The 25026-nt window shown below is 53.6% G+C and overlaps 2 protein-coding genes across 6 annotated transcripts in view; one reads left to right on the forward strand and one right to left on the reverse strand.

Annotated features, from left to right (window-relative positions):
* BCL2A1 (BCL2 related protein A1) overlaps positions 1–12248 on the reverse strand; it is a gene marked incomplete at its 5' end in the record, with an annotated part of 30425 nt that extends 18177 nt beyond the window's left edge. Inside the window, one exon of the transcript XR_013997318.1 lies at positions 11728–12248. The remainder of the gene's footprint in view (positions 1–11727) is intronic.
* Positions 12249–12501: 253 nt separating this feature from the next.
* Positions 12502–25026, forward strand: part of ZFAND6 (zinc finger AN1-type containing 6) — a 47885-nt gene continuing 35360 nt past the window's right edge. The window contains exon 1 of one of the 5 annotated variants that reach the window (XM_081114931.1): positions 12502–12654. The gene's annotated coding sequence lies outside the window, so the exon portion shown is untranslated. Of the gene's footprint in view, positions 12665–21268; positions 21377–25026 lie in introns of those variants that run through there. The other 4 variants (XM_081114930.1, XM_081114933.1, XM_081114932.1 and 1 more) reach the window with 4 other exon arrangements.

Here is a 25026-nt window from a genome sequence, read left to right on the forward strand (position 1 = left end):
AACACCAGGTCTTTGCTTCTTTGCTGCCCCATCCCCGCACCCCAACACCTAGAGGGCATTCCAGGCCTCATCGGGGTTCAAGCATCACCCACTGGCTGGCTGCACACCTCCACCATCACCATGACGGACGCTGGGCCGAGGATGGCAGGAGATTGAAGCCCTTAGTCATTAGCGGCGTGGCATGCTCACAGTTGGGCGGGCCCCAGCTGCTAGGGGAGATATCACAGGAACACGCCCGCTGTCCTGGAGATGTTACGGAGGCAGGCTTTGCGGGTGGGTGCGTCAAAGGGGGCAGGACAGAACCCCGGCCCAGGTGCAAAGGCCCGGGACATCCAGCTGGGTCCCCTCATTCCCCTGGCCCAGCCACTCCTGTCACCCCATTTCCTGACCTCCGAGTTCTTGGTTTGGCCGCGTAACTTGCAGAACCTCCCCTGCCTGTGATTAGATGAGTAAGAAAACGCAGCATAAACAAACAGCCTTCAAATTAGCTGCAAGGTGAGCTGGTGAGGATAAGCACACGCCAGTGAGTGGGAAGCGTGTGACGCTAACCATTCCTCTTGCAGCACCTGCCTGCTGCCTGCTGTTCTCGCTCCTTAGAAGCTCTTCTCTGCTCTTCAGCTGGCTCTTGCTGTGGGTCTTTGTTTACAAGCTCATCCTGCCCCCTTATGCTCACACAGTACTCTGTCATTTAACCCTTCATATACTTTGTCAAGCTTTTTAATTACACTAGAGGCCTGGTGCACGAAATTCGTGCGTTGGGGGGGGCGGGGGAAGTCCCTCACCCCAGCCTGCACCCTCTCCAATCAGGGACCGCTGGCTCCTAACCGCTCACCTGCCTGCCTGCCTGATTGCCCCTAATCCAGGGGTGGGCAAACTTTTTGACTCGAGGGCCACAATGGGTTCTTAAACTGGACCGGAGGGCCGGAACAAAAGCATGGATGGAGTGTTTGTGTGAACTAATATAAATTCAAAGTAAACATCATTACATAAAAAAGGGTACGGTCTTTTTTTTTTTTTTTTTTTTTAGTTTTATTCATTTCAAACGGGCCGGATCCGGCCCGCGGGCTGTAGTTTGCCCACGGCTGCCCTAACCCCTCTGTCTGCCTGTCTGATCGCCCCTAACTGCTCTCCCCTGCCAGCCTGATCGCCCCTAACTGCTCTCCCCTGCCAGCCTGATCGCCCCTAACTGCTCTCCCCTGCCAGCCTGATCGCCCCTAACCCCTCTGTCTGCCGGCCTGATGGCACCTAACTGCTCTCCCCTACCAGCCTGATCGCCCCTAACCCCTCTGTCTGCCTGTCTGATGGCCCCTAACTGCTCTCCCCTGCCAGCCTGATCACCCCTAACCACCTCTGCCTTGGCCCCCGCCACCATGGCTTTGTCCAGGGGATGTCAAGTCTAATTCTCACATTATGCTTTTTATTAGTAAAGATGTTTATTTGTGTGATGATTCGTTTCAGGTTTGTGGCCCTAATTAGACTTCGGAAAGGCAGCACCCGTGTCTGATTTGCTCTTCGCTGGGTCCTTGAGGCCTAGAATCATGACACTTAAGTAGCCAACGGGGATGCTCTGAGGATTGCTGAGTTTGAATAATTTCAGCCAACTGTGGGCCTGACAGGAGCTGCCCTTAATCTTCTGACACCTGGTCTCCTGGGATGAGGGCAGGTGGAGAATGGCCCGGGGTGTGAGCGCCCCTAGAGGTGGCGGCTGGGGGTGTGGGCTCTGGAGTGGTTGGCCTGCACTGGGAAGGAGTGTTCCTATCTACCAGGGTCGCTGGGAACGGGAGGCTCATGGATCGGCGGCCTCCTGCACGCCCCCTACTGGGCATGTGCCCTGTTCGGGAATTGAACCTTGACCTCCTGGTTCATAGGTAGATGCTCAACCACTGAGCCACACTGGCTGGGCGAGGGCTGGGGGTGATCCTTCTCCTATGAGCCTCTGTACCCTGCCAGTGCCCTGCCCAGGCTTTGGGGAGCCCAGTGCCCCTACGGGTGAGTGGGTAGATGGATGGATAGACAGATGGTGCCCCTAAGGGTGATGGATGGATGGATGGATGGTGCCCTAAGGGTGAGGATGGACGGATGGATGGTGCCCTAAGGGTGAGGATGGACAGATGGATGGTGCCCTAAGGGTGAGGATGGACGGATGGATGGTGCCCTAAAGGTGGATGGATGGACAGATGGTGCCCAAAAGGTGGTGGGTGGACGGATGGTGAAGCTGTATCTGGCTGGGCTCATGGGGAAACGGTGCAGCTGTCAGGCAGACGTGCCTGTGTGATTACCAGAGATGGCCGGCCCTGGCAGGGTGCCGGCAGGGAGGGTGTCACAGGTCACATAGCTGCCATCGCACGCTGGGTGAGTGGGTGTCGTCATTCCCATCACAACGGTGGCCGTCTTCTGGGGCAGCCTCGGGAACACAGCCTTTCATTAACGCAGCGGAGAACACGGTGAGCGCGAGACACAGTGAAGACACGGGGCCTTCACCTGGTGGGACTCGCAGGTGATTTCCCAACAGCAAGCGCCACGCGGGGCCTCGGTGGGCGAGGAGCAGAGCTGAACGCCGAGCTCCCTCTCCGCCGGCCTGTGAGCTGCTCATCGCCAAGCCCGCAGCCAGGTCCACGGCCAGGGCCAGGCTCCCGGGGCTCCCGGGGGCCCCCCACGGCTTCAATGCCTCGTGGACACGCTGGCCAGACCTCCGGCTCACCGACCGTATCCAAGCTCTCTGCACATTTAAACTTGGTCGGGCTCAGCCGGTGTGGCTCAGTGGTTGAGCGTTGACCTGTGAGCCAGGAGGTCAGGGCACATGCCTGGGTTGAGGGCTCCATCCCCAGTGTGGGATGTGCGGGAGGCAGCCGATCCATGATTCTCTCTCATCGTTGATGTCTCTCTCTCTCTCCCTTCCTCTCTGACATCAATACAAATATTGAAAAAATAAAATGTTCTCTTCACGGCCTCAGCAGGGGTCTCCACTTCAGTGGGCATCCCTCCCTCCCGCCCCTAGACCTGCCTCAGTCAGATCCCGGCTGGCCGCCCGGCTCCTCCCTCTGCTTCGCTCCGAACACTCACCCAGAGCCCGCGGCCTGCAGATTCCTCCTGTGCACCCTCCCCAGGTCCCCTCTGCTGCTGCCTTGGCGTTCTCGGATTCTGATCGCTTTCCTGTCCTGACTACTGGTTAGTCTCCTAATTGGTCCCTGAATCATTCTGCCTCTGCTCGAGTCTGTCTGTCTGTCTGTCGTCTGTCCATCCACCATCCATCCATCAACCATCCATCCTTCCATCCATCCATCGTCCATCCATCCATTCATCATCCATCACCCTTCCATTCATTATCCATCCATCCACCATCCTTCCATCCATCCATCCATCCATCCATTCATTCATCCACCCACCCACCCACCCACCCATCCATCCAGCCACCTATCCATCCATCTGCCCATCCAGTTGGCACTTATGGGATGCGTCACCGTGTGCTAGGCTGTGTGTAAATACTATCAGAGATGAGAGGTGCCTGGGAGCACCCACATTAATGAAACAGCCCCACGGACGAACACGTAATTACCGGTGCTCGGGATGACACCGCCAGGTTACGAAAGCGTCACGATGGGGCCTGACGCTGGTCGAGGGGTAGGGGAGCCTGCCCCGGGGAGGTGGCCTTCAGCCGAGGTCTAATGCTTGGAGGGGGGAGGAGTGGGGGACTAGGCTCTTCCAAGCAGAGGGAAGAGTGAGGCAGGTGGGACAGGACACGCTGGGGACCCTGAACGTCCCAGGTGGGGCCGGAAGCTGTCTTTTTTAAAATATATTTTTATTGATGTCAGAGAGGAAGGGAGGAGAGATAGAAACATCCATGATGAGAGAGAATCATGGACCGGCTGCCTCCTGCACGCCCCCCACTGGGGACCGAGCCTGCAACCCGGGCATGTGCTCTTGACCAGAAATCGAACCCGGGACCCTTCAGTCCGCAGGCCAATGCTCTACCCACTGAGGCACACAGGCCGGGGCTGGAGGCAAGTTCTTTTTATTGCTGCATTCCGTTTCCATAGTCTGTGAGGGAGCCACCGAATGAATGGGTGAAGGGAGGATGGGGGCAGATGGACCAGGTATGAAGCCATAACCCACAGCACAGCCTGCAACCAGGAAACAGCTATAGCCTCCAGGTCTCCCTGGCCCAGGGGTGCCCTCCCCCGCCCCCCCCTGCGCCCAGGATGGCACGCAGCACCCTGCCTCTGACGGACCGGCTCTCCTCCTCCTCCCTGGGCACCAGCCCACAGGGACTGGCCTTGTTTACCACCACGGCCCGCCGCCCAGCCCACCGCCTGCAGACCAAGCATCGCACGTCAAGACTTAACGAGCTGGTCCGGGCGGGCAGGAGGCAAACAGAGAGCATCGGAGGCCGTGGGCGGGGAGGGTGGAGTCGCCAGTGAGTCAACGGCCAGTCAGCGGCCGGCGTCAGCTGGCACGGGAGGCCCGGAGCCGCGTGGGGCCCGCACCTGCCGGGGGCATGTGACGGGCAGGTCTGGGGACAGGCCCGGGGCCGCCAGGGGTGAGCGAGGACGCAGGTGCGGGAGCGGCGAGGAGGAGCCACGGGGTGGGCCCCTGCTGGCTGCCCTGAGGCTCTGGCCTGCACCTGCCAGGTCACGTCTCGGCCTTTCAAAGGAGACACCTGCCCGGCCAGTGCTGCTCAGTGGTTGGGACGTCCACCTAGGAACCAGGAGGTCAGGGTTCGATTCCCGGTCGGGGCACAGGCCCAGGTTGCGGGCTCCATCCCCAGTGTGGGGCGTGCAGGAGGCAGCCGATCCACGATTCCCTCTCATCATGGATGTTTCTATCTCTCCCTCTCCCTTCCTCTCTGAAATCAATAAAAAATATATATTATAAAAAAAAAAAGAGAGACACCCACACAGGACACCTCACAGCTTCTCTACTGCACGTGTGCCTGTGGGCCTGAGTTCCCCTGAGACACACGCACCCCTGGGGGGGTGGGTAGGGGGCTCCCTTTTCTTCTTTTTTAAAAATATATTTTTATTGATTTCAGAGAGGAAGGGAGAGGGAGAGATAGAAACATCCATGATGAGAGGGAATCATGGACCGGCCGCCTCCTGCACACCCCACACGGGGGATGGAGCCCGAAACCCGGGCCTGTGCCCCGACCGGGAATCGAGCCCTGACCTCCTGGTTCCTAGGTCGATGCTCCACCACTGAGCCACACGGGCCGGGTGGCCTCGTCACTCCACACCAGCGACCCCCGGTCTGTGTTCAGCGTTGCTCCTGCACACCCTTCAGTCCTGGGCCGGGGGGACAGCGGGTCACCCTTGGCCCGTGTGCTTCCCTCCCTGCACGTGCCCGTCTGCACACGTCCCGGGGCAGTGGGTCCGGATCGGGGCTGAGGGGCAGAGAGGCGTCACCTGCTGCCCCGACGAGCCTCGGTGTCAGCGCCCGCCTCCCTGGCCCGGCGCCGGCCAGCCCCAGCTCCGGGATCCAGGCGCCTGGAACCTGCTGCTGGCTGCCGGCCACGCCTCACCTGTGGCCTCACCTGCCGGCCGGAGCCGGAGCAGGAAGGGCGGCCTTGAGCTCTGTCCACTGCTCCCTCCTCAGTCGCTGGCGCAAGGCTCTCGGGCCAGCGTGTCAAACTCAAAGGCTAAACAGGAGCCAAATACATGAGGCATGTGGCGTGTGGGACACGAGTTTGACATGCTTGCTCTAGGGAGCGTGCATGAGTGAGGGGTGGCCTCATGCCTGTTCAGGGGGCCTGAGTCAGCCCTGACCAGGCCACATGCCCCCCTACCCCCAGCCAGGCCACATGCCCCCCTACCCCCCAGCCAGGCCACGTGCCCCCCTCCCCCCCAACCAGGCCACGTGCCCCCCTACCCCCCAGCCAGGCCACGTGCCCCCCTACCCCCCAGCCAGGCCACGTGCCCCCTTACCCCCCAGCCAGGCCACATGCCCCCCTACCCCCAGCCAGGCCACGTGCCCCCCTACCCCCCAGCCAGGCCACGTGCCCCCCTACCCCCCAGCCAGGCCACATGCCCCCCTACCCCCAGCCAGGCCACGTGCCCCCCTACCCCCAGCCAGGCCACGTGCCCCCCTCCCCCCCAGCCAGGCCACATGCCCCCCTACCCCCCAGCCAGGCCACGTGCCCCCCTCCCCCCCAGCCAGGCCACATGCCCCCCTACCCCCAGCCAGGCCACGTGCCCCCCTACCCCCCAACCAGGCCACGTGCCCTCCCAGCTCCCCCCCTCCCCCCAGGTCTCCCCTGCTGCTCTTTGGACACAGGACTCCAGCCCCCAGGGACCAGCCTGGAGCACCCACATGGCCAGGAACCCAGAGGACCCTGTGTCTGACCCCACACCTCCGCTGGGATGTCATCATTTAAAAATACATTTCTATTGATTTCAGAGGGGAAGGGAGAGAGAGAAACATCAATGAGGAGAATCATTAATCAGCTGCCTCCTGCACGCCCCCTAGTGGTGGAGCCCGCAGCCCGGGCCTGTGCCCTTGACCAGGAACCGAACCATGACCTCCTGGTTCATAGGTCGATGTTCAACCACTGAGCTATGCCAGCCAGGCTGGGACGGCTTTCTGTTGACATGTTGTTGATTTTAATATATTTTTATTGATGTCAGAGAGGAAGGGAGAGAGTCAGAAACATCCATGATGAGAGAGAAGAGCGGATCGGCTGCCTCCTGCACGCCCCCCACTGGGGATGGAGCCCACAACCCAGACATGTGCCCTTGACCGGGTTTGAACTCGGGACCCTTCAGTCCGCAGGCCGACACTCTATCCACTGAACCACACTGGCCAGGAGCTCATGGTGACCTCTCGGAAGCTCTGGCCTGGTGATTCCTGTGGGCTCTGCCCCACACCCACCCAGCCGCACCCACTGGCTTGTGTGTATTTCTGTGGGTGCATTTAACATCGGATTGCCGAGCCCCACCCCGAAGGACCGGGAGTCCCCGGTTCGCCGTGTCCGCCAGCTTCAAGTCTCCCTGGAGCACTGTTCCCCGGTCTGGTCAGCAGACGGGGGACCACAGGGCTGCTGCGCCCCGCCTTTCTCAGCTTCCTGGCCAGGCTCGGCACCTGGATGGCTCTGCCTGCCAGGGACTCTGAGCTGCTGGCCAGTGGGCCCGTGTGTCCTTACCCACTGACCTATTGCAAAAGGCCGTCTGCTTTTAGGCTCGACGGGATCAGATAACGAATTCGATAGCCTGTGTGACCACCGCTGGCCGGCCGCTTGTGTTTGGCTGGGCCCTGCGCTGAGCATTCTGCATGAACTGCCTCCCGTTTGACCAACCCAGTGAAGAAGGTATCATCTCCGCTTTAGGGACAAGATACTGGAGCACAGCCCGGCCGGCGGGGCTCAGTGGTTGAGCAGCGACCTATGAACCCGGAGGTCAGGGTTCCATTCCCGGTCAGGGCACATGCCCGGGTTGTGGGCTCGATCCCCAGTAGGGGGCGTGCATGATTCTCTCTCATCATTGATGTTTCTCTCTCTCTCTCCCTCCCTCCCTCCCTGAAATTAATAAAATATATATTTTAGCCCTAGCCAACTTGGCTCAGTGGATAGAGCGTCGGCCTGTGGACTGAGGGGTCCCGGGTTCGATTCCCGGTCAGGGCACAGGCCCGGGGTGTGAGCTCCATCCCCAGTGTGGGGCGTGCAGGAGGCAGCCGATCCATGATTCTCTCTCATCATTGATGTTTCTATCTCTCTCTCTCTCCCTCTCCCTTCCTCTCTGAAATCAATAAAAACATATATATTTAAAACATATATATATGCATTTTTTTAAAAATAAATCAACCAATGAATCATAAATAAGTGGAATAAATCTCTCTCTCTCTCTCTCAGATCAATAAATATTTTTTTGAAAAAAAAGAATCGGAAGAAAAATCAATTCTAAATAAACTCCACAAGAATTTCTTCTTCTCCTTGCCACTTGGTGACGATCTTTCTGATGTTAACCACCCCCCCCCCCCCAAACCCCTAATGAGTCAGGGATGAATGCCACTCCCCCCAGGCCCTGCGGCCACCCGAACCGCCCTCCCCAGGGTGACCTCCGCGGGAACCCGAATGCACCTGTCAAGTCTGTCCTCATCCGACCTGAACTCCCAGCAGCTCCGGACACGGCTGACCCCTGGCTCCCAGGACACGGCGTTCTGCTTCCTCCCACCCCCGTTCCCTCCGCCGTGGCCTCCGGGGGTTCATCCCTCCACTTCCTTCTCCTTGAACTCCGTGCCCGGCTTGGGCCGCCGTCTGCTCTGTGCCCACTCCCTGATCAGCCTCAGAGCTTTAAGTATCATTTATGGGATGACGAGTCCCCGAAAGTTATCCTCCCCGCCGCACCCCACGCCTCTGCCCTGAACCCTCGTCTTATGCATCCAGGATGTGTGATCATGGCCAACTCTCTCTCCTACCCTGCCCCCACCCCCCCCCATCTACCAGGGAACCAGCGGGGCCCCTTCAAAATACATCCAGAATGGGACCACTTCTCCCTGCCTCCACCCCATCACCCTGGTCCGAGTTGCTGCTGTTGGGCACGTGGGTTCAGCCAGGGCCTCCTCCTCATAGGTGTGTCCCTGCTTTTATGCTTCTTGTCTTTTTGGTCTGCTCGCCACAAGGCAGCCAGAACGATCCTTTAAAACCTAAGTCGGAGCCTGGCTAGTGTTGTTCAGTGGTTAGGCATCAACTGTTTGAGCCACACAAGGTCACAGGGTTTGATCCCGGTCAGGGCATGGGATTCCCGGGTTGTGGGCTCGATCCCCAGTGTGGGGCGTGCAGGAGGCAGCCAATCCATGATTCTCTCTCATCACTGATGTTTCTCTCTCTCTCTCCCTTCCTCTCTAAAATTAATAAAAATAAAATTTTAAAAAATCGAATCAAATCTTCGTCAGATCATGTTAGTTTTAAGCTTTTAAAAATTTTATTAATTTTGTGTGTGTGTGTGTTTTTAGACAGAGAGAAAGGGAGAGAGAGAGAAACATCCATGATGAGGGAGAATCATGGGTCGGCTGCCTCCTGCACGCCCCGCACTGGGGATCGAGCCCGCAACCCGGGCCTGTGCCCTGACCGGGAATCGAACCCCGACCTCCTGGTTCATAGGTCGACGCTCAACCACTGAGCCACACCGGCCGGGCCTGCTCTACTTTTTCTCCTGTCTCCACCACTTACTACGGTCTTCCAACTCCCAGCATAAAAAATTATGTTTTCCGCCCTGACCGGTGTTGCTCAGTGGACAGAACCCAGGCCTGTGGAACAAAGGGTCCCGGGGGCGGTTCCGGTCAAGGGCATGTACCTGGGTTGCGGGCACATCCCCAGTGGGGGGTGTGCAGGAGGCGGCTGATCGATGTTTCTCTCTCATCGATGTTTCTAATTCTCTATCCCTCTCCCTTCCACTCTGAAAAATCAACAAAAAATATATTAAAAAAAAAGCTATGTTTTCCAACTGCATCTCCCCCATTAGAGCAATAAATCTGTACAGGCAGGGGGGGGTCTTCTGTTTTGTTCATGGATGTTTCCCAAACTCATAGAAAATCGAAACCCAGGGAGTTGGGCATTGCTCACGGTCACCAAGCCAACACGTGATGGACGAGCAACGGGAACCCCTGTCCGAGATTCTAAATTCCTTCCTTATCGTCCTCCCACCCAGCGGCCAGAGAACAGAGAACAGCTGAAAGGACCCAGGCTGCAAGATTATCCCTACAGTCAGCAGAACCCACCAAGTCGTTACCACCCACATCTCCTTCCCGCCTTCGAGTTCTACAGTGGCTTCCCATCCCCATTAAGCAAAGTCAGGGGCTGAATTTGGTTCTTTATTTACTGGTGGCCTGGTGCACGAAATCCGTGCATATGAAAAGGGGATTCAGCCGAAACCGGTTTGGCTCAGTAGATAGAGCGTCAGCTTGTGGACTGAAGGGTCCCAGGTTCGATTCCGGTCAGGGGCATGTACCTGGGTTGCAGGCACATCCCCAGTAGGAGATGTGCAGGAGGCAGCTGATCGATGTTTCTCTCTCATCGATGTTTCTGACTCTCTGTCTCTCGCCCTTCCTTTCTGTAAAAAATCAATAAAATATATTAAAAAAAAAAAAAGAAAAAGAAAAGGGGATTCATTAGAGGAAATATTTTAATACTGCTATTTGCCCTTTCTCTATTATAGAAGTGTCAGAGATGAAAGAAAATTAGTGAAATGTATCTGAAAATCAGACTCCTGTCAGAGTCTGGGGCACGCCACGGGACACAAAGTCAAGTCCCCGCCCACCCACACGATCCTCGAAATCGTGCCAGACCGAGACCTGGCCTGCTCCACCCCAGTCAAGCCCCACTGGGCGGAGGGGGGGGGGGTTGTGGGGGGGGGGGGTCGAGCGCACAGCCTCAGGTCCCCGCTGATCCGTCCTTAGGGTGTCACTCACGGCGTTACAGTGTTATGGTGTTGAGTTGTAACGACCGTTTGCCTATTAGCCTTTTATTATGATGATTTATCTATTTTTTAAAAAACATATTTTATTGACTTTTTACAGAGAGGAAGGGAGAGGAATAGAGTTAGAAACATCGATGAGAGAGAAACATCCATCAGCTGCCTCCTGCACACTCCCTACTGGGGATGTGCCCGCAACCAAGGTACATGCCCTTGACCGGAATCAAACCTGGGACCCTTCAGTCCGCAGGCCGACGCTCTATCCAATGAGCCAAAGCGGTTATGGCTGATTTATCTATTTTTTAATTTGGTTCTTTAGACCTGTAGTCACTGAGGCTAAAGCAATCCCTCATTTCCATTATAATCCGGCCTCTCTATCAGAGAAGACATCCTTGGGCAAAAATCCTATTTTGTTGAGTTAGTCCATAGTTTGTAAGGCACTTTCAACTTAAAGTGGAATGCCCTTTAAAAAGATGCCAGCCCTAGCTGGTGTGGCTCAGTGGATAAAGCGATAGCCTGCGGACTCAACAGTCCCCGGTTCAATTCCGGTCGGGGCACAGGCCCGGATTGTGGGCTCCGTCCCCAGTGTGGGGCGTGCAGGAGGCAGCCCATCCATGATTCCTTCTCATCATTGATGTTTCTACTGTCTCCCTCTCCCTTCCCCTCTGAAATCAATAAAAAACATATTTAAAAAAAATACAAGGGTGCTTGCCCAGGGCCTCAACATAATGAAAGTTTATTTTATTTTATTATTATTTTCTAATATATTTTTATTGATTTCAGAGAGGAAGGGAGAGGGAGCGAGAGAGAAACATCCATGATGAGAGAGAATCATGGATCAGCTGCCTCCTGCACGCCCCACACTGAGGATGGAGCCCGCAAACCCGAGCATGTGACCTGCCCTCCTGGTTCCTAGGTCGATGCTCAACCACTGAGCCACACCGGCCCGACCCCCTGGTAGTTGTTTGCCCAGTGGGTTCAACTTGACACGTGCATCCCTGACCACGCCCCTGGAGCATCTATCAATCAAAACTGGACCTGCCTCTTTACCGAGCAGGAAAACGCTGCTTTCGGTTCCCAGCAGCGCAAAGCCCCAGCTGCCTCCTCGGAACCTCCCTCTCGCCAAGCGAGACCCACCCCAGGCCGAGGGCGGTGCGAGAGACTCCATCCACAGCGTGCAATTCATAGGGACGCCCCCGAAGCCCAGAAATCCTGATACACGGCCCTTTCATGCTATATTTTTAAAATAAATGATGCAAAAAAATAAAAATTCACAAGGAGCAAACCATGAAACTTTAAAGACGACGGGACCCGGTCCGCCTCCTACCTTTCAGCCCAGCCGAGCCGCTCACACGCGGTCCCGGGAGGAACCATGATCTCCAACCTGGCCTTGCACTCGATGCTGGTGCTGCACGTCAGCCCGAAGTCGGGGTGGCTCCGGGGAGCCATGGTCCTCCACCCCTCGCCCCGCTCGGCTGGGAGGTGCAGGGAGCGCGCTGCAGGGACCCGGGGCAGAAGGGCGTGTGCACGCGCGCTTCCCGGCGCGATCCTTCTCTTGCAAGCCGTGGCTCGGGACCGGGCGGCGCCCCGCCCTCCTCCAGGCCGCACCCCGAGCTCGGACTTTGCACGGTCGGGGAGCCTCCGGGGCTGCAGGTCGGCGAGCTCACCCGGATTCCCTCCTGCACAACTAGCAGGCGGAGCGCGATTCTTCCGGAGCCGCAGTCCCGGACAGGACCCCGCCGGGGACACGGCGCGGCGGGTGGCAGAGGCACCTGCTCCCCCTCTCCAGCCCCTTCCACGGTCCCCAAGACCCCGGACACCGCGCTCCACGGCCTTGACGGGGGGAGGCCATGGCGGGAGGTCAGGGGAGGCGAAGGCGGAACCGCGCCGGCGGAGGAGGCGGGGGTCTCTCCAGGTCCCGCCCCCTCCTGGGATCTAGCCAATCGCTACGCGCCCCGAAACACGGCCCCGCCCCCGGGCCTCGGCCTGCGAGCCGCCTGGCCGGTAATAATTAAGCAGCGAGGGGCGGGGCGACGCGTCAACGCCGGACGCCGACCAATCAGGAGCACTTCCCGTGTCGCGTCACAGGCCGAGCAACCAAACAGAAAAGTTTACTAAACAGCGGACGAGAGGCCGGCGGCGGCGGCGGCGACGGGACCAGAACGAGCGCGGCGGTTCGTCGGCCTCACCTGTCCTCCTTCACCCGCGGCGACCGGCGGCGGGCAGCGCGTCCGGCGGAGAGGGCCGCCGCCAGGTGAGGCGAGGTGAGGAGCGAGCGGCCGGGGCGGCGCCGGTTCCCCTCCCCTCCCCCCCTCCTTCCCCGTGAGGCGCGGCCGGGCCCGGCCGGAAGCGGACGGAGGGCGGCAGGTGGCGGCGGGGGGGCCGTGCGGCCGCTGAGGGCCCGAGGCCGAGGGTCCGGGCGCGGCGGGGGGCGCGGCGTGTGGAACCCCCGCGGCCGTGTTCCAGGGCAGTTGTCGGGCGGCGGTCCCGGACGTCCGGGGTCCCCGAGTTCCCAAGTCCCCGAGCGCCCGGGCTGCCTGCCCTTCCGGGACCTTCCACCTGCCGCGCCCGCCGACGGGAAGGGGCCGGAGTTGGTCGCGCTCCCGGGCGGCTGGGCCCAGAGTTTGTGCATTTTTCACTCCCCCCCCCCCACCTTCGACGTCGTAACTTTCGGGGTGGCGCGGGCCAGTCCCGTGGGTGTTGGCAGCGATTTTAACTTTTATTTCGGGGCCGCGCGCGGGCGACGCGCTGTCGTGATTTGTTGATGTTTTTTTGTTGTTGTTTTCACGACTCGGAAGTCGTCGCCCGACGGGACCTGCCCGAAGCGCGTGGACGTTTTTATTTGGACCCGTTTCCCGGCCGTCAACGCGGGGCGGCGGTCTGGGATGGTTTGCAAGCTCCTTTTTGCAAAATCCGGGATTTTACTTTATTTTTTAAAGTGTCAAACGCCCCCTACACTGTTCAAAAAGTTTTTGTTTTTTTAATTAAAGTGTTGGCACGTGAAATTAGCCTCAAGGGTGCAATGCGGTGACGCTACGTGTCTAGACCCCAGTGTCCCCTAAACCCCAAAGACCCACAAACTTTGGATGTTGAGGTTAATTATGTAACGATTATATTACCACTTTTATTTTTATTTTTTTATTTTTAGGGCGCCCTCCCTGCCCGGGTCCTCAAGGTCCAGGTATTGGGGGTGGGGAGAAGTTTTTCCTGCCAAATAAATGCACATTGGAATTTCCCCAAATTTAAACATTTCCCCCCACATTTGGCTTTGCAACGCTTTCTTTCGGTCGATACTGTTGAATGTGGGTGGGCTCAGGAACCATGAAATTTTTTTTTTTTTTAAACACTAAGCTTTTTTTTTTTAATATATTTTATTTATTTTTTACAGAGAGGAAGGGAGAGAGATAGAGAGTTAGAAACATCGATGAGAGAGAAACATTGATCAGCTGCCTCCTGCACACCCTCCACTGGGGATGTGCCCCCAACCCAGGCATATGCCCTTGACCGGAATCGAACCTGGGACCCCTCAGTCCGCAGGCCGACGCTCTATCCACTGAGCCAAACCGGTCTCGGCCCATAAAAATTTTTAAAAAAATAAAATTGACAATCTCTCTAGGATTGCTTAATATATAAAACCTGTTGTATGCATTAAAAAAATAAACAAAATGGAAATATATGGAAGGGGAGGTGCAGGGATCCCAAAGGCACAGGAGGTAATTTTAGGGGTTGGTGGACTATTTTTTTTAATAGATTTTTTTATTTTATTGATTGCAGAGAGAAAGGGAGAGGGAGGGGGAGAGAGAGAGAAACATCGATGAGAAAGAATCGTGGATCCGCCGCCTCCTGCACGCCCCCTAGTGGGGATGGAGCCCGCGACCCAGGCATGTGCCCTTGATCTGGACTCTAACTCAGGGACCCTTCGGTCCGCAGGCCAAGGCTCTATCCACTGATCCGCACGGGCCAGGGCTGTGGACTATTTATCTTGATGGTGGCGAGAACTTCCCTGTGTCCAAACCGATCACACCTCCCACGGGAAGGAGGTGCGGTTTATCATGTGTCAGTTATACCTTCAGGAAGCTGAAAAAATACTGAAGTATATATTTTAGCCCTGGCCGAGCAGTGTGGCTCTGTGGGTAGGAGCTTGGCGACCCCCCCTCCCCCCATGCACTTGAAGGGTCCCAGGTTCGACCCCAGGTCAGGGTGTATTCCGGGAGGCAACCCATATGTGTGTGTCTGTCTCACCTCCTCTCCCTTTTTCTCTAAAATCAGTGAAAACGTGTCCTCCGGTGAGGATTATAGAGATATGTGCGATGTGTGTGTGTGTGTATATGTATGTTTAATATGTAATATGTGTTTAATGTGTCACAAAAGACGACTATGTAACACAATACGGTATAAAGAAGTAGAACGTAGTATAAAACCCATGACTCCACCCCCAAACCTAGACCTAGAACATCCCCCAAACTTGCATCTGTTTCTGTGTTTCTTGCCCGTCCTTGCCTCTCCTCGCCCAGGTAATGGGTCTAGTCTGGTAGGTTCTGTGTTTATCATCCCCTTGCCTTTAAAAAAAAAAAGCTTCATGACATGATATTTGTACGTTTTTCCGTTTGCTTTTTCTTCTGGGTTTTATAAAAATTGCGTGTGATCGTAGTCTGTTCATCTCATTGCCGCGCAGCGATGTCTTCATCTTCCATCACTCACGGGCGTTTCGATTGTGGGTTGTTTTTTATTTTTATTTTGTTTTGCTGTCAGCAGTCGTGCCCTCGGAACATTTCTTGTTTCTTGACTCCTGGTGCCCAGAGCAAGAGCCGCTCGGGAGCACAGAGTGCGGATTGCATTGCCAGAGTTTTAGGTAGTCGGGAGGGACATAGATCGAAATGCTGGAAATGAAATGAATTAAAAGCACGAAAAACGTTAGGGTTCTCCCTTCTGTTCTCGTGGGAGGTGCGTAGCCATGGGATTCGTGCCTATGTTTTGAGCCTGTGCCTGAGAAGCCGGGATTTCTTGTTCACCTGCGTGCGATGGATCTTTTCCTTTGGAATCACATTGTGACACGTCTGGCAGTAGGCGTGACCCCCTTTTTCAGTGTGAAAATCAGAGAGCCCTGGCCAGTGTGGCGCGGGTGGCGTGTGTGTCCCGTACACCAGCGGGTTACGGGTTGACATCTGAAGTAGGAAAAACACTTGATTGTATGTGACATCAGTCACTCTGGCTGTGTTCCCCCTCCCGCTGTGTAATCTGGCAAATGACAGTCACACCTTGAAGATGTTGTGGGTCTGGTTCCAGATCGCCTTCATAAAGCAAGTATCGCAAATAGCCCTGGCCCGTGTACCTCAGTGGGTAGAGCGCCCGCCTGGGGGCACATGCCCCGGTTGCAGGCTCGATGGTGCAGGAGGCCGCCGATCAATGATTCTCTCTCATGGATGGTTCTCTCTCCCTCTCCCTTCCTCTCTGAAATCAATAAAGAAATATATGTATTTTTTAAAAAAATAATGAAAACAAGCCACAAAGCTGTCAGGAAATCTCTGCAAATCATTAAAAAAAAAAAAGGATCTCAAAGAATCTCTTTTTACTGGTGGAGGGTCTTGCCTTCAGTTTAAAAAAAAAATAAGGCAACTTCAGTGAAGCACATGAAAGCGGGGTGCCACCGAACGAGGCGTGCCTGCCCTGGTGCCTCCCGCGCCCCAGCAGGCTCGGGGGAAAACAGCCTGTATGGGTTGATCCTTCGAGGGTCACAGACGGGGGTTAAGGGGAGCCCCTGGCAGGTGGCAGGGCCTGCAGGAAAGGTTAGGGTGTCCTTTGGGGGAAGATCCGAGGTGGGTATTCACCGGGAGCTGTTTGCTCACCACCCACTTAAGTACGTGTCCCTTCCTGGGCCTAGATTTGGGAGCGCCCAAGGTGAGCCTCTGTTTGTTTATCCTGCTGGCTGCAGGGACATGACAAATGAGGGAGCAGCATTCATTTCCTGAAAATGGGGTGTGTGTGTAATAGGAGTTTATGTATAGCTTTGAATAACCTGTTTTTATTTAAAGGCATAGGCATAGAGCTGATTTGAAAAAAATTTTTTTTTACAGTATATATAGTTTGCAGACAAATAATCAGGGTGCTTTATTTTGGAAGGACTGTTTTCTGTCTTTTTAAAAATATATATATATTTTATTAATTTCAGAGAGGAAGGGAGAGGGGGAGAGAGAGAAACATCAATGATGAGAGAGATTCGTTGATTGGCTGCCTCCGGCACACTCCCAGCTGGAGATCGAGCCCCAAACCCAGGCATGTGCCCTGACCGGGAATCAAACCCTGACCTCCTGGTTCATAGGTCGATGCTCAACCACTGAGCCTCACCAGCTGGGCTTTGATCTGTTTTTTAAAAACCTCATTTTTGGATTTGATTGTAAGGGCAACGTGATCTGGGCTTTAAAAAAAAACAACAACTTGACGAAGGAATAGAAAGTTAGAATAAGTAACCGTTGTTGTTTTGGGCGGAACACCCCAGCCTTTCTATTTGTGTGTATTCACATCTCCTTAACAAGTTGAATTCAACACAGGATTAGCCTGCCTCCCCCTTCAAAGCTTACCCCAAACGCGATCCGTCTCCGTAGACAATAAAATGTAAGCTTTTCACTGACTATAGACCCTCCGTTTCTACAGTGGCCTCCGCAGCAGCTGGTGGTGCCCAGCATGTCGCAGGTGTTCAGAAGGTTTGATGAATGAATACGCTTTCCTGTTAACTTGGACTCTTACTGTGTAATCATCAGAGAATGTCACCTGTTTGGTGCTTTTCAAAATTATGACTATAATGTTTAAAATTTTTCTATGAGGAGGGAAGCTTTTCTTTTGACAGCTAGTGATCCACCGTTTATCTGTTCACCTTTTCCTCGATGAGGCTGCTAAGGAGAGAGAAGGGGACTTACAGGCTGCCAGTCTGTCTCCTGTCACTTTTCTGTGTCGCGCAGCCGACGTGGGTATGTGACACGGCGCGTGAACATACTTGAGGATTATGGATGCTTTTGTCCGTTGCTATCCTGTGGTCGCAGCATTGTGATCCCTGTTCCTTTTTATTTATTTTTTATTTTTATACTAGAGGCCCAGTGCACGATTCGTACACTGGTGGGGGGGCGTGGCCTGTAGGGATCAGCCAGCTGTGGGAGCACCACTCATCTCGGTCAGCTGCGTGGCTGTGGACCTGCCCTCTGAGCGGCTGCTCCCGCTGTGGGAGCACACTGACCACCAGGGGGCAGCTCCTGCATTGGGCATCTGCCCCCTGGTGGGTAGTATGCATCATAGCAACTGGTCGACCGGTCGTTCTGGTTGTTCCACTGTTTGGTCACTGGGCTTTTATATATATAGATATTTTATTGATTTTTTACAGAGAGGAGGGGAGAGGGAGAGTTAGAAACATCGATGGGAGAGAAACATCGATCAGCTGCCTCCTGCACGCCCCCTACTGGGGATGTGCCCGCAACTGAGGTACATGCCCCTGACCGGAATTGAACCCTGGACCCTTCAGTCCATAGGCCGACGCTCTATCCACTGAGCTACACTGGTCAGGGTTCCCTGTTCCTTTTTAATTCGCATCTATTGTTCGCCCGCTGGACTTAAAGTGATTCACTGTCTCTGAGGAAGATGCGTCTTCTTTCAGCTGGTTTTGCTTTCTTATCTATTAGTTTCCTCTGTGCGTCGTATTCTGTCCCCACCTCCCCTTCCTGCCACTCACTCTGCTTTCTCCCCTTCATGTCTTTGAAGATGTACATCAGGGACTGCACGCCCAGGCACAGACCTCACTTTCGTAGGCAATGTGTGTTTGTCAGGGAGATATATTTATTTACTTATTATTGTTTTAACAATACTTTTATTGATTTCAGAGAGGAAGGAAGAGGGAGAGGGAGAGAGAGAGAAACATCATGATGAGAGAGAATCATGGATCGGCTGCCTCCTGCACGCCCCCACTGGGGATCGGGCCCAAACCCAGGCATGTGTCCTGGAGGCGAACCAAACCCAGGACCCTTCAGTCCTCAGGCCGAGGTTCTACCCACTGATCCACACTGGCCAGGGCCAGGGAAATATTTTTTAAAATTACTTGTTTTCGCCATTAGCTGGTGGTTTTCAGACTTTCTCCTGAGTGACCCCAGCCATGTTTTGCTCGTGTCAGAGGGGTCCTTTCAGCCATGTCACCTGCCCGTGGGGCCCAGGGATGACGCGAAGGATTCACTTCTGCTGTAGGAAGACGAGTGTGAGCTGTTCTCATCCTGTGAAATTCTAAAGACGGCTCCAGTCTGCTCTCTCTGTACCAAAGGCTGTTCCTCATAGACTAGATACCGAGCCTTGATAGGGACTTTTTAATCAAAAGTGAATCGAGAACAAGTCCGTCAGCTCGTTCTGTCCTGAGTTGTTTTCAGTTGATGTGAACCTCCGAGCAGCTCCCACAGGGAGACACAGTCCGTCCTTTGACTCGTTGATGTTGGGGAAGTGATATTGTCACCTTCAGTTCAGGGCGTCCGAGACCTCGCAGACACCGTGTTCCTGTGAGGCAATTTTGTTGTTAAATAATCGCGGGCGTGCTATCACTGTCCTTCCTTTATTTCTGCTGTTTCCTTCTGCTGCAGATTTAGAAGGCGAACACAATACCTTTATTTTTAACCTGTGAGCTGCCTTAGGATGGTATTTATCACCTTGAACTTCTCTCAAGGAGATCCTGGAGAACTCTGAGCCGTCTGGAATAGCCACGTCCACGTCTCTTTGCTCTTCTGGCTATAGACTGAGAGTGATCTTGGTGTTACACTCGAGGCCCGGTGCACGAGATTCATGCACAGGTAGGGTCCCTGGCCCGGCCAGCAATCGGGGCGATCGGGCCTTCCGGTTGCCCACCAGGGCCTTCCTTCCCCACCTGCCGGCTGCCGGCTGGGGCCCCCTTCCCCGGCTGCTGGCCGGGCCTGCCTTCGTCCCATGCTGCCCTTTGGTGGTGAGCGCACGCCATAAGGGATCAAACTCCCGGCGTCCCGGTCGAACTCCCGAGGGGACACTTTGCATATTAGCCTTCTATATATATAGATTGTGATGCGTGCCTGTTGTATACAAATAGTTACCTTTGCAGTGAGATGCGGTGTCAGGGCAAAGGTTTCTTTGGTTCTCGTCACTGTCTGCTGGTTTTATGCTTGCCAGGTTTTAAGACTTAACCGTTTGCCGTGTCTTTTCTCTATAACCCTGCGCAATCGGGGCGTCTGGAACCTGCTCTCCCCAGGCCCAGGCTGTCACTCAGGTTGCGTATTGTGTCTGCTGTTGGCTCTGGGCCCCTTCTGCTTCCCGTGTTCTCCAGCGAGTGTCCGTCCCCACTGGGGAGGACAGCCTGGACTTGACTCCTGAGGTGCCGGGCATTCAGAGCCGCAGTCCTTGCAAAGGATCTTGGGAGGAGACCTCTGTGAATGGCCCTTTCAGTGTGTCCACTTCAGAGGCATAAAGGCGTTCGCAGCTGTTTGGGCCTCTGCAGGGTGTTGCTCCGCATTCGGGTCTCCTTGCAATTATGTGCATTCTCATTTTCTCACAAAGGCTTCTCTCTTTATTCAAAACAGGCCCCCAGGCTTTGTGCTCTAATATGTGAACTTTCTTGGAGGAAAAATGCTCGCAGGATTTTGAACTTTGAAAACTGTAAACTTATATGAAAATTCTTTATATAAACTTAACGTATATTTGAAGAAGAGCCATTCTAATTTGCTTTCATTTTGAATTTGTTTTTATAACTCGGTCAGATTTTTTGGTAGAGGTGAAAAATCAGCTTTATTGAATGAGGTAAATGTCCAGTCAGATAATGATTCATGTTGGAGTCATATTTGATGGGCCAACCTGTTAAAACACAAGCAGTTCCAACGAAATAAACATAGAGTAATAGGTAGCAAATTTAGTAACGCTTAAAGTGATACGAGGCCTCTTTTTGTTTGTTTAAAAATCAGAGTCCATATGCTCTCTTTAGGAACTCTACAGTAAAAATAACACTTACTATGATTTAGTAGTTGAAGGGGCGTATACCCTTCAGCTGCGTCTTAGGGCGCCCATGCCGCCTTAAAGCACAACACAGTATGCGCCCTTATTTTAAAAAACAACACAAACAACCATCAGGCCATCCTGCGCTGCTCACCTGCCCGGGTCCTGAGAGCGGTTGCCTTTTCCTGTTCTAGACGCCCGCTGGCGGCGCCTCAGTCTGAACCCCGGAAAACACACATCGTCACACCTGTACGTGTGCGGACAGGGAAGTGACATTTCTGCCCAACACGTTTCGGCTTTAAGCAGAAATACCCATTTTTGGTGTCGCTGCCGATTTCGCGCTCGCTACACCGAGGCCGTGAGTCTCAGGATGCGATCGGCGGCGTAGACGTCCCTGCGGTGGGCTCGGTATTGTCACCTGTGCGTTCACCTGAGTTCCAGGCGTCTCCAGAGCCTTAGCGGAAACGCTGTTTTGTGCCTCTCCGCGCAGCGTGGCCGTGGATTTCTGTGGCCGCTCTAAAATGTAAACTATTCGGGCAAAATGTTAACTCCCTGAAAAGGGGGTCTTCTCGGCTCTGAAAAATACCAAATGCTAAAAGCCTCGTTTTCTAAGCAGCTGGTCGCCGAACTACAAACTTACGCTGCTTCTGTGAGGTTTTCACGGCTGTTAGTTCATTTGTTTTTACGCAGACAAAAGAGTCAGCAAATAGCAGAGGAGGGGGCAGCGGGAACATTCCGTTCTGTTCCTTTAAGAAACCAGCTTCGCCGGGGGTTTAGTGGGTGTAACCTACCCTGCTAGCCAGGAAAAGTTCTTTAGGATGATGGGTAGCAGCCGTGTCCAATCACAGGCGCCGGTTTCGCGAGCGGGGCGGGGACTTGGCGCCTGGGCCACTGGAATGGGCGAGGGCGGGGCTTGGCGTGCAGGTTTGGTTGCCCCGGGCACAGCTTCAGTGAAGTTAATCTGAGGTGAAGCAAACAACATTGTGGAGGTTTTGTGGGTAGGATTTTTGTTCTCCTCTTCTCCTGACCCTTCATCCTGCACTCCGATCGCTTCCGCTCTGTGTCCGCCCGGTTTGTCCTGGTCGCCGTTTCTGATGCCAACACCGTGAGGATTAGGCAGGGAGCAGAACAAAAGGGCTGTTTGGGCAGGAAATCGGTGTTGAGAGATCAAACTCGACTTTCTCTTACCGTGATTTTCAGGTCCGAGTCTGAGTGTCATTTAAAAAAAAAATGTCCGGGTCAGGTCCTCTCCAGCAGCCGCTCCGCTCGGGCTGGCCTGCGGGGTCACCTGCCAGGTTCCGCAGCCGACAGCCGGGGGCGACCTGAGGTCCTTTTCCTGAAACTGAGGTGGGGAGCGGCTGCGCGACACGGGAAATGTGTGTGTAAAACGCTGAAATGCCCGTTAATTCCCCCCTGCGCACCCCCCCTTTTAACTTCAGTTTATCCTAAATGTAGCAATATGTTCGCATTTTTAATATGCTTCTCCTTTTAGCTTTCCTCTAAGAATTCAGTGATTTATTGTGTACGGACAAGGTGAAGCTGCTTTCTCCTTCAAACTTCATTTCCAAGGCGTGGGTGAGCGATGAACACGCTTTGTGACAGGAAGTGAGTTCCGTGTAGGCGACCAGAACTTTTTCCTAAAGGGTCTGTGAGTCTGTTGACGGTTCCCACCTAGGAAATCATTGTGTTACTGCAGTGCCAGAAGTTTCTTTAGATGCTGTTTCTTCACATTGTTGCTCTTTGATTTCATAGAAATTAAGGTATAAAAGTTTGAGTCATCAACCCAAGCGCTGGCTAAGCATTTCAGCCAGTATAATGCTTGTATTTGCTAAACCGCTTCTGCAGATCACGCAGTGGTTTTAAATGAATGCTTTTCTACTCTATCGCTTAAGTGATGCAGCAGTAATAATAGTAATAATAATTTTTAAAAAATTAAGGAAAGTCACCCACACACCCACGAGATCTGTGTGTGATGGTCTTACCTTTTTTATCTTCCCTTCTGTGTCCTACCATGTTCTTGTATTTCCCCCACAATTGTAGAGAAGTGCAGTGTTTTTCTTACTGCACTGTATCACCTGATGTTCAACTTGCTTTAATTTCTGTTGCTGTATAATTTTTTTGTTAGTGGGACCTTCCTTTAGGCTTTTGCCTGTGTTATATTTAGATTGTTCCTAATGTTTCACCATTTAAAATGGCATTGCGTTGAACACACTTCTGTGTGGAAATTTAAGGAATATTTCCCTTTTCTGTAAATGGTTCGTTTGCTTTGGGAAAATCGCCCGGAGTGGGCTTACCTAGATCAGAGGATGCGAACACTTCGCTGGCCACATCGCTTTTCTCAAAGGCTGTTCTAGCTTCTGTTGCCCCCAGCGGGCAGTGCTTCCAGCTCTTTAACGTGTCCCTGGAATGTTCTGGTAACGTGTGCCTCTCCCGCCCTCGGACTTGTTCACTCATTTTGCCTAAACCAACAGCCTAGTTTCAATTCTCTTTTCCAGGATGTAGATGGATCTAAACCCATTTTCTGGACATTAAAATCACCTCAAGGACATGGGGAAATTTTTTAAGTGAGCAATTATATCTTTGGATATTTTACTCATTACATCTATTGCTTTCCATCCACGAAGGGCTTAATACAGCGGTTCTCAACCTTCCTAACGCCACGACCCTTTAGTACAGTTCCTCATGTTGTGGTGACCCCAATTTCATGGTTACAAATTGAACATAACTGAAGCATAGTGATTCATCACAGAAACAGTATGTAATTATATATGTGTTTCCCGATGGTCTTAGGTGACCCCTGTGAAAGGGTCGTTCGACCCCCAAAGGGCTCGCGACCCACAGGTTGAGAACCGCTGGCTTAGTATTTCACATGGGCACTGTGGTTCAGGCCTGCTTTCCTGGTACGCACACGCCAGAAGAAATACCTTCTGGAATAACACACCTCAGGAGCAGGGTGGGGGGCGGGGGGCAGCTCCAGCTGACGCCCCTCTGCCTGGCCCTGAGCAGCCACGGGCACCTTTGTCACTGTCGGCGTGTTTCTGAGTTTTTAAAATGCCACATAGATACAGAACGTGTCTCTGCAGATGTAGGGTTGAAAGGGGTGTGTCAGCACCTCTAGGATTTCACAGGCTGTCACTTAAAGGGGAGAGGGCTGCAGCCCGAGGTGGTCCCCGCATGCCGTCTGTCTGTCTGTCCCTCTTTAAGAGCCTGCTTTGTTGGCAGCAGCTGCTGATCACGTGGCCTTTGGCCAGAGTCTGTGAACTGGAAGAGCTGCACCCGCTCACGTTATGAAACTTGTTAACTGTTGTTCAGAATAAACTTGCAAAGTTGTTCTAAAGTAAAAACCAGGACAATTCAGTCCTAATGCCGCTTTCAAATGGGAGGCGGTGGGAGGCCCTGGTCAAGCGCCGACTCATGGATGCAGCCACGATTGAGCCGGTGTGCCCTGGATTTGTCTCGCTCGTTTTGAAACTTAAATAACTTATCTGTGAACGTTTACTTCAGTTTACTGATAAATTAGTGTGTCCAACTTTCCGAGCCAATGTTGGTTATTGTGTTTGTTTCAGGGGAAGGATTTTTGCATTTTTTTGTTTGTTTGTTTGTTTTAGTGTCTATTTTCTTAGACCTGAAAAGTTCAAATTTCCAGACACTGGTTTTCTTATTTGAAAAAGAAAAGAAAAACTTAAAACTAACCACTTTTAATTAGTGACAGAATTCTTCTGAAATAACATCTTCTAGGCATTTGAATTTCCTAGAGAAGCCAGACTTTAGACAGATACATACTTTATTCGTGAATAGAATGATTGAGTTTCACTTGCATGTTTAAAAAATTGTGTTGGTGCTTAAATATTTATGTCATGAATATTAACTTTGCCCTGCATTTGAGGAAATGTACTTAATTTTCTTCTTAACCGATTAATTTTATTGCTGCCAGGTAAAGATGAAGATACGTAACTAAATATAACACTTTAGGGAAAGTCATTTCAGGTTTGGCTGGAGGTTCCGTGTTAATGGGCACCCCAGGCAAAGGCACCCTCCTCTCCTGGTCCCCTGGGGGCACCGGAACCTGGAGGAAGGCGTGTCTTTCATCCTTTCCGGTGGTTTCTCTCCGGTCCTGTCTCTGGTTGGCTGCACCGGGGTATCTCGTTCTGCCTTGTAGTAAGAAGTTTGCTTCAGAGGCAGAAACCTGTTTCCTAGCGGGAGAAGTGAACTCCTGAAATGATGTGACGGTGAGGCAAGATGAGACGAGTGACGGCTCTATCTCATTCTTTTAGAATCGAGAGGACCTGAGCTTTATTTTTTCTAATAACAGGAGGGGTGATTTTCATGGGCAGTAAGTCGGTACAACTTACCCTGGAAGCGGGGACAGTCCCTGTTCTCCATCCCAGGAGACGGGACCGTCGGCCCTGTGTGTCCTGAATGGCTTCTCTGTAAAAGCCAGCGAATGTGAGGAGGTAACGGTTGCCGATAACTTTTTCCCACGCGTGTGATAGCTCTGCCTGGGCCCCTCCTGCTGGAGCTGTCCGTCCTTGCAAGTTCCCTCTTCACAGCCACTAAGTCCGGGAATGGCACAGGGTCTGACCTGCCCCGTTCTCAAGGGCTCCAGTCCCTTCTCGGGTAACCTCCAGTCCCCTTGTGCAGTGACATG

Source organism: Myotis nattereri, assembly GCF_964212035.1.
Source record: "Myotis nattereri genome assembly, chromosome: 21".
In the NCBI taxonomy this organism is placed as follows: Eukaryota; Metazoa; Chordata; class Mammalia; order Chiroptera; family Vespertilionidae; genus Myotis; species Myotis nattereri.